This window comes from Acipenser ruthenus, chromosome 59 (genome assembly GCF_902713425.1).
Source record: "Acipenser ruthenus chromosome 59, fAciRut3.2 maternal haplotype, whole genome shotgun sequence".
NCBI classification, from domain to species: domain Eukaryota; kingdom Metazoa; phylum Chordata; class Actinopteri; order Acipenseriformes; family Acipenseridae; genus Acipenser; species Acipenser ruthenus.
In genome coordinates, this window is record NC_081247.1 from 1,167,410 (window position 1) to 1,177,788 (window position 10,379).

The window sequence follows — 10,379 nt, forward strand, 5'->3', positions numbered from 1 at the left end:
ACATTTCTGGAGTTGCATTAGAAATGATCTATACCAGGTGCTGAATGAATGTGTGGCGGGAGGGAGAGCTGCCTCTGAGCTACCGCAGGGCAGTACTGACTTTACTACCCAAAAAAGGAGACCTCTGTGAGCTGAAGAACTGGCGTCCTGTGTCGTTGCTGTGCTGCGATTATAAGGTCTTTTCTAAAGCTCTGTCCGGCCGTCTTAGGGAGTGTATGGGTACTGTGGCGCACAGTGACCAGACATACTGTGTACCAAAACGCTCAATTTTTGATAATTTGTTTTTAATCAGAGATCTTTTTAATGTATCTAAGCTTTTTAACTTAGATTTCGGGCTGGTGTTGCTTGACCAGGAGAAGGCTATTGACAGGGTAGACCATGGCTTTTTATTTCGCACCCTAGAGGCATTTGGTTTTGGTCCTGTTTTTATTTCTTATATTAAAATTTTATATTCTAATATTTTTAGCTTTGTCAAGATTAATAATTGTCTGAGCCAGCCCTTCAAAGTGCAGAGAGGGATTAGACAGGGCTGCTCTCTGTTGGGGATGCTCTACGCCATCTCCATTGAACCGCTGCTACACCAGCCGAGGGAGCGTCTCGCTGGCCTGGCCATACCTGCCCTCCCCTCCACCCAGCCCGTCCGTCTCTCAGTGTACACTGATGACCTGAATGTGTTTGTAACCAGTGATAAAGACGTGGCGGTGCTGGAGTCATGCATGAGGGGCTTTGAAAGAGCCTCCTCAGCACGGGTGAATCGGGCTAAAAGTGGAGCGTTCCTCGCAGGGAGCTGGCTGAGAAAGCCTCCTCCTTCCCTGCCACAGAAGCTGGAGTGGAACAGAACTGGATTAAAAGTGCTGGGGGTGTACTTAGGAACTGAGGCATTCATGCAGCTAAACTGGGAGGGGGTGCTGGAGAAGGTAGCAGGAAGGCTACAGAGCTGGCAGAGGCTGCTAATCCGCCTCTCCTTCAGGGGGAGGGTCCTTGTGATTGACAACTTGTTAGCGTCCATGCTGTGGCACAGATTAATGTGTCTGGACCCTCCCCCAGGGCTGCTGGAGCAGGTCCAGAAAAAACTAGTTAATTTTTTTGGGGATGGAAACCACTGGCTGAAACCAGCAATACTGTACCTGCCCCGAGATGAAGGAGGGCAGGGACTGATTGACATTCCCTCCCGGGTCACTGCGTTCAGATTGCAAGCAGCCCAGAGACTGCTGTACACCCCTGAGCCGAGCTGGAGAGGCATGGCTTTGTCCCTCCTCAAGAGGGTTGGGGGGCTTGGCTTAGACAGACAGCTGTTTTTAATGACCCCCAGTAAAGTTATTAGAACTGAGCTGGAAAGCTTTTACAGTAACATGTTAAATGCCTGGGGGTTAATTAAGATTTTAAGGACAGATGAAAGCCTCTGTACATGTTTTATTTTTGATGAGCCTTTGTTTTTTAATAGAATTTTCAACATTGATGCTTTTAATTCTAAACAGCTTTTTTTAGTGCTTTTACAGGCCGGAGTCACCACCCTGGGTCACCTGGTAGACTGGACTGAGTGGTGATGGAAGAGTGGGGCCGAGTTGACTGCAGTGTTGGGCCTACACTCAGTGCGCTTCATAGGGAGGCTGCTGAGAGAGATCCGAGCCTCCCTGAGCCCAGCAGTGTTGGAGTTCGTGGCGCAGTGCTTCTCAGACAGGCAGGCCCCGGAGCGTGAGCTTGATTTCCCCTTAGTGCTGCTCTCCCCTGCGCTGCCGGAGGAGGAGGAAGGGGGGGGTGGGGGGGTGGAGCGACCCGGGATGCTGTTATCCCTGGATGAAGAGACCAACTTACAGTTTCACTCTGCAGAGGAGAGGCAGCTGTACAGCACTGTGGTTAATACCCGGCATTATCACAGACTTAAAGACCTGACTGACACCAAGTGGAGGGCTCACTTGGCGATGGAGGAGTCTGTGCGGCCGTCCTGGAGGGTGCTGTACAAGGTGCCTCTGCCCAAGCGCTACGGGGACCTGCAGTGGCAAGTGTTGCATGGTATTGTCGCCACGAACCACTGGCTGAGCCGAGTTGACCCATGTGCGGGGGAGCAGTGCCCCTTCTGCCCCCCCCCCCCCCCCCCCCGTGGAAACTATGTTTCATCTTTTCACAGACTGCCCACAACCACCAACCAAGATTACACTACATCAAGATTTATATTCTATTCATGTTGCAGTAAAGTTTATACCAGGTTTAAATTGTAATCCTTATTTAAATTAATCCATGGTTAAATATCCAGGATAAAAAAAATCCCATTGCACCAGTATACTTTCTTGATGAAATACAGTATTATAAAAAAGTTTATGCTTAAAAAAATATATTCATGGTAGGAGCAGAAGTCCAACGTCAATTTTAGAATATAAACTAAATAAGTAAAATATCAACATTTTTTCACCAGTTTGTTTTGACATCAGTTCAGTTTGAGCATTAGAAAATGAAGTAGAAAATGAGTCACCAGCAGGTGGCAGCACACAAGAATGACATTCTGAACATAATTGGTTGCAAACAGAAAAGTGACTGTTATGTACATTGAACAGAGCTGGAGATTTGAAGCTGAACTGTCTTAGAAATGTCTTATTTTAAAATAAAAAATAAATGATAGGTCGATTGCACCAACATGGATTAACCACTAACCCAAATTAAATTAAGGATTATATTTTAATCATGTTGCACACAACTTTAAACCAGGTTTCAAATGTAATCCTTGTTTAAAATGAATCCAAGGTTAAACATTTCTTAATCCAAGATTAAATTACATTAACACCTTGCAACACTAATTTTAATCCAGGTTTAAATCTGAAAGGTGGATTAAATTTAAACCTTCCTTGGAGGTGGTTTAAACTTGGACACAACGGCAGCATACCTCAGCTGGATTGAGTCACAGGAAAGAGTTATACAAACAAAAATTAGTGACAGACAAAAACCATTCGAATTTTACAGCGATATGGAATATTGTATAGTTGAGTCAAGGTGAAAAGAAATAGAGACAGAATGTATGTATCGTGTTTATATATCGTGTTGTACAATTACAAATGTAATTTTTTATTAAAACAATACAAAATAGTATGCAGCATGTTAAAAGTATATCCATGTCCGCAGGGGTTCAGGAGTGCCGATCGCAGAGGATCCTACATCCTGTACCTTTTTGTCTGACAGGTGACAATTATACAGTTTGCAATGAACCGCATGAAAAAAAAGCTATTTTATGTTGCAAAAAAGAACTCTTTGTACATAACATGTGCAAAAAAAGGTTTCCTATTCCTTGAACTGAAAGACAAAGTGTTTGGAAATGATATATTTTATGATGTGACATCAATGGGTAAGACAATGATAGTTTGTTTTCAGAACCCAAATGGCGAAACACCAAAACACTAGTGCTTGTCATTCCTGTTCATCAGATTAGTCAGCCCAACACTGGTACTGTTCAAACCTGAAGATTATATAAAAACAGGGCTGGGCAAAGGTGGGCATGCAGCTACCAACACCAACAATAAGGCATGAAACCCACAAGCAGATGAGAACTTGAAGCGCATATATGGAAGCTACTGTAAATCAAGGGCAGTGGAATATGGCAGAAGAAATCCTACCCCTCTTCCTTAATTACAAGAATCTGTACCTTTTCTGTTTACAAATTAACCCCTGCATGTACAGGTGTCAATAACAAACAAACTTTAGTGGTCTTAAATTAATGCTTATTCCACCTGTATCATCTCCAATAAATTAACACTTTCTGTAACTTTGTAGTTTTTTTGCCTGAAATATTGTAATCAAGGACAATAAAATACATATATTAGAATTTGCCACTTTAGGTAGCCTATAAACACTTTCGCACTACAATAAATATTTTAAAGTTTACGCAAAGTAAAGCAAAGCTATTCGTACAGTCAATTGATATTCAGAACGAATGCAGGACCACCCGGTCGGCTCAAATAGAGATCAGGTTAAGGGTTGTTTTGTCACCTTTTTGAAATTGTATATAATAATACAAATTAATATAATGTCATTTTTTTATGCTGAATGCTTCTTTTTTTTGGTTTACATTTGCTTTTACGTTTACATTTGCTAAACAGGGTGTATTCAAATAATGACTGATTATTAATCAGCAATCTAGGATTATCTGCTTTATCCAAGATTTACTAATCCTGGTTTACATTTGTGTGGTGCAATGTAACTGTGATTAAACATAACCCCAGATCAACTAACCCTAGATTAGCACTAAACTGAGTTTTATTTAATCCATGTTGGTGTTATATATACATATATATATATATATATATAGTGATTCAGCTCACAGGTTCATCAGCAGGAGGCGTTCATGGCGGGCTAGGAACGAGCCCACAGGTGTTGCAGATAACACGCTGATAGACCTGTGGTCAGCGTACCTGCCTGCCATGACGTCAAGGAGTTAACGGACGAACAGGTTGCAGGTGTGGTTAGGTAGGGGATCATGGTTATACCAGTATTAGTTCTGAATTGGCCCACACCTGTAGCCTGTAACCGTCCAATTCCTGGATGATCCGGACCCCTTTAAAAGAAAGTCTTTACAGCCAGTCAAGGTTGGCTTCCGAGCAGTAATCAGAGTGGGCTTGTCTACACCCATCACTGAAAAGGAATAACAAAGAGGAGCTGGTGCATCTGCGATCTTATTTCCTGTGCCAATGCTGTTGGAATTAAATACAGCAAAGTGGAGAGAGACAGCGCTTGTTTTTACCCAGGCTAGGGAACAGTCTGAAGCCAATAACGACTTGGTAGAAGCCAGAAACAAATCGCTTATTCACCAGCGGCTAACTGTCCAGTTAGTTTACATTGTTTTGTTTTTTTCTTGTTATATGAATCCTGTTTTGAACTGTTTATTTTGACCTTGTCTCGCAACCGGGATTGTCATTTCTGTTTTTTCTTTTCTGGGGTTCACTGTCTACTGTCTGCTTTGTCTGTGTGCACCCATACGCTCACAATATATATATGTGTGTGTTTTAAATATGCCTTCATATTATAATACACTGCATGAAAGATGTGTTACTTCTGTTCTCCTCCTGTAGTCCAGTTTAACACAAACTAGACCAGAAGAGAGCCAGGCTGTGAGAGCCCTTGAGCCCCTTCACTGGGGGCTGTGTTCACTCTGGAGCCCCTTCACTGGGGGCTGTGTTCACTCTGGAGCCCCTTCACTGGGGGCTGTGTTCACTCTGGAGCCCCTTCACTGGGGACTGTGTTCACTCTTGAGCCCCTTCACTGGGGGCTGTGTTCACTCTGGAGCCCCTTCACTGGGGGCTGTGTTCACTGTAGAGTTTACTTTTCTCTTACCTGTATCCTGTCCAAAGCACGCCACTGTGGTCAGCACTGAAAGACACAAGGAGAGGCAGTGACTTGACAGGACAGTCTTTCACTCCAGTGAGTCAAATTAAAGAAAATAATAAACTCAACTAAATGTTACAAACTATCCAGAACGTTCTCCACCTATCCTTTTCTTGCTATTGTAGGTCAGTCATTTGTCACTTCAGCAGAAAACCCTGGAATTGGATCTCTTTGTGAAGATCCAGAGGAAACAATTCATCTTTTTTTTTTTTTAAATGCATCTTTCAGCAATTCAAAAAGTTGAGCAGCAATCAAAACACATTTTCAAGTGACAACAGGTAAGATTTATGGATGGATGTTGTTTTGTACAATCATTTTAAAATGAAGGGAGAAGTTGTTTGAAATAATGACTAAAGGGACAATGTTGTATAATTGGGATCATGTCTATGTTTTTCTTATACTAGAATAGGGTATAGGGAGTGTTGATAGGTTTTCCCCCCTAAAATTAAATACTGAAAGTAGCATCAAATCAGCAGATTACACCTGTACAATCAAAGCTCAGAGACATACATTTGCTAGCACAATGCACAAGACTACAGAAATTGGCAAGGGATTCTGGGAGTTGTAGTTTTTTTTTATGTCTGTAGTATCAGTGTAATGTGACGGAAGGTTGGGAAGGCTGCATTACCCACCATTAGTTGAACATCACATAAATATACTAAGTAAATAAAAATAAAACAAACTATGAAGAAACATCTGAAAAGGTTAAATCCATCCATTTATTTTCATTACTACTTAGCGCAGTCATTTTTCACTTTAGCAAAAGCTTTTTTGAAGGTGGCTCCTGATCAGAAACACCTGCTCTCATATAAAGCCCTGTATATCACAGCATGCAGACAGCAAGAGACCTCCTCGACTTAGATAGCCACACACCCACATGACCATATATACATATATATATATATGTGTTTTGATTGCTGCTCAACTTTTTGAATTGCTGAAACCTACCATAAATGCATTAAAAAAAAAAAGATGAATTGTTTCCTCTGGACCTTCACAAAGAGATCAAAAGAAACTTGTCACTATTATAACACATTTATTTTCGAAAAAAATAAAGTATATAAATGTTGGACAATGCCGAAATGTTTTTGGTTTCCTTGACCATGACATGCTTGAGTGACTATGACTGAATCACCTAATTAGTGAGACAGTTGATTGGACTCTGGATATGGAGTGATTTCAGCTGTTGAATTGCAAGCTTGAATAAAAGCAATAAAGAAAATCACAGAAAAAAAAAAAAAAATCTGCCACGTCTGTCAAGAGAGCAGCGCCATCATGCAATCAGCGTGTTGGAGGCTGGACGAGGGCAGAGTGCTGTGTGTGGCTCGATGTCTTGGGTGCTCACAGCCAGCAGTTTCAAACCTGGCGAGACGGTATAACCAGACACACTCTGTCAATGACAGGCAACAAACTGGGAGACCAAGAGTCACAACACCTGCCCAAGATCGACAGATCATTTTGCAGCATCTTCATGATGTCAATTGTTAATCAGCACAATAAAAAGTCACTGCACCTGCTCTAAAACAGAGTTTGTCATTTTTCGATCACATCTAGTGAATTTTATCCAAATGTATGTGATAAGTTTCTTTTGATGCTCAAATATAAGTGATACGTTTCTTTTGATGCTCAAATATGTGATAAGTTTCATTTCATGCTCAGTATATACAGTATATCCAGGTGAGTTTGGCATTATTTAAGGAGAAATTTTACACCAACTAACACATTGAATTACCAATTGCAAAAGCAATCCTGGTGTGTTATATACTGTATATTACACCTGGCTTCCTCTAACCCTGGCTGTGAGTTTGACTAAATCCACTTAACCAGCTACAGGGGCAGTCACACTGCCAGAATGACTATTTATCTGAAAGTGAAACTGACCTGTGTGCTGGACATGCCAGAGCGTGAAAGTGTGTCTCTCAATTGAAGTGCATTGCACCCTGGAATCTGTAGTGACACAGCTCTCAACAAACAGTGGCTCTACAATAGGTTCCAGTGTCTAAAACAATGAATTGAGCATAATGCAGTCCACATAGCTATTATCATACAATCCAGCGTGGAGATAAGCGGTACAGACATCAACAGAAGGTGCTTCTATTCCACCTGCAATGTGGGAGGGTGCTCCCTGGTTCTGGTGCTAAACGGCTCACACAGTGTGGAAGGGAGTGTGTTTCTCTGCAGATACAGCAGCACTGCCTCGTTCTATTGGGCTCTGAGCACAAACCAGGAAGTCTGTCACAAGATTCCCAAGCTCCAAGTTCTCCACATCCAACCTACAGATATTCTCAGACTTCACTGCAGAAAAGTCCATTTCAAAATTAGAATATATATAATATATAAAATACATGGTTGAAGGCTATATTTGCATCCTGAGCCTTTAAAAAAGGCATAGTACCACAGTAGTGACGTCAAAAAGTGACAATTCCTCTAGAGGAAAATATACTTGAACTTTGACCCATTTGACTCCTCGACCACCACTTTCAATTCAAACACAATTTACGTCTGTACAGCACTGAAACACTACGTTTAAAAAAAAAAAAACTGTACTGCTGGGTTGAATTATTTTACGGAAGTCAGTTTAGCACTTACTGGGGGCCTCTGAAAGGGCAGAACAAACTTGTAGCAAGCATTGCACAGAAAAGATTGTTAGCACACAGTATTAAATGATTGATTTTTTCAGGTCAGTTCCAGTAACAAAGTATGGCTGTCCTGGCTCTGGACCCACAGTCATTTCCTAGCTAACCCTCTCCAGCAATGCGCATGCTCTCCCTGCTGCTGACAGCTCGCACTAACCACGCTTTATAAAGAGGAATCTGACACCATTGAATCAACCTCTAGTGTAGAAGCCTCAATGAAAACCACCAGGAGTACAACCTCACACAGCAGAGTGAACACGAGTAGTGCAGGCCGGGAGGATTGGGGAAGACGAGAGTGTGAGAGAAGGTTGTGTTCGGGGGAGATAGAGAGATAGTGAGAAAGGGTTTGCATGGTGGTGTGTGCGTGCAGGGGTTGCATCGCGGTGTATGCGTGTAGGGGTTGCCTGGTGGTGTGTGCGTGCAGGGGTTGCATGGTGGAGTGTGCGTGCAGGGGTTGCATGGTGGTGTGTGCGTGCAGGGGTTGCATGGTGGTGTGTGTGTGTAGGGGTTGCATGGTGGTGTGTGCGTGCAGGGGTTGCATGATGGTGTGTGCGTGCAGGGGTTGCATGGTGGTGTGTGCGTGTAGGGGTTGCATGGTGGTGTGTGCGTGGAGGGGTTGCATGGTGGTGTGTGCGTGCAGGGGTTGCATGGTGGTGTGTGCGTGTAGGGGTTGCATGGTGGTGTGTGCGTGTAGGGGTTGCATGGTGGTGTGTGCGTGGAGGGGTTGCATGGTGGTGTGTGCGTGCAGGGGTTGCATGGTGGTGTGTGCGTGCAGGGATTGCATGGTGGTGTGTGCGTGGAGGGGTTGCGTGTTGTGTGTGGAGGTGAATTGGGGTTCAGGTTTGGCACGAATGACGGGTGGGGTGGAGGCAGACCGGGAGGATTTGGGAAGACGAGAGTGTGAGAGAAGTTTGTGTTCGGGGGAGATAGAGAGATAGTGAGAAAGGGTAGGGTAAAAGAAAAACTACTACAATCATTTATTTTCACGTTCGATGCCCAGTCCCTTTCCCTCACTTTATGATTTTATTTTGTGATTATTTGATTATTTTAAAAATAAATTGCCTTCACCTACTCACGGTTGCAGTCTCATTTGTGTCCCAAAAAGACCACGAAACTTGCTACAATACATTGATGGACATTACATAAGAAAATGAGATGTCCTTTTTTGGAATACTATGTTCCTTCTCAAAAATGTGTTTGAATATTAGCCTTCAATAAAGGTAAACAACTGCTTTAATGAATTTTCATGTATATATTTCAGTGCAATGTAGTTTCTTCATTGTAATAAAGAAATACGTTTTTTTAACATTTACATTTTATTTCTGTTTCTTCATAAAAAATAATGTTTTCTGGGGAGAGTAAAAAATACATTAACTTTGATTCATGTACTAAGGGTTACTCTTAAATGAATTCACGATCCAGTTTATGGTAAACTGTGCATTGCAGCATTCATGACTTAGAAACTCGGCTGTCAGCTGAGCAGAATATGCAGGCCTTCCGAGAGGGCGGAGAGGATGGAGAGGACGGGGATCTTTCCCCGGGGCCCATGAGAGCCGGGCAAAAACAAAAGTGATCATTAAAGTTTTTTGTTTTTTTTCTGAACGTTTAATATAAACAGCGCGTGTTGTTATGTACCCACCTACGGAATTCACCGGTAAGTTGTTGATATTTTTATTACAATTTATAGGTGTATTTAACATACATTTGTACATTTAAAATTAAGCGTAAATACTGTTTAAAAATTTGAATTATAATACGTGTTTAAGGTTGTATTTGCTTGTAAATTAAAGTAAGCACTGAATTGTTTTCAATTGTTGGAATTTTTGGGGGGGTTCCTAGAACCATGTCGTTTCATAGTTTAAAATAACACTGTAAGTTATACTTCCTTTAACATAATGTAATGGAACATTTCAGTCATTAATAAGAATTTAGCTATTTAAAATACAGTTATCTACACGGTGGGTACAGTATGTACAGGTAGATTAGTTTCATATTTTAATTAGAACCCACCAGTTCAAAATATGAGCATTTATGCAAAAATGTGTGCATATTATTTTATTATTAACGACTGTCAACAACTACACAAATTTGTGAAATGTGATTTGACAGTAAAGTAACTTTCAGATACAGTAAATTAGGTAAAATACAGTGTGTCCGCTTTTATAACCTTTAAATATAGAAGTAAATTATTTACTTACCTTAACCCGGCTTTAAAAATATAGAAAGTTCTATGATTGCATCGCCCCTTTTGAAAACCAGGTTGTTGTCTCTGCCTATATGTTAAATTGGCAGCCATTTTATTTAATTTTATAACTTAACTATAAAACAGAATGCAAAAGTTCAATTTTTTAAAGAGAGTTTTTGTTGCATAGTGCA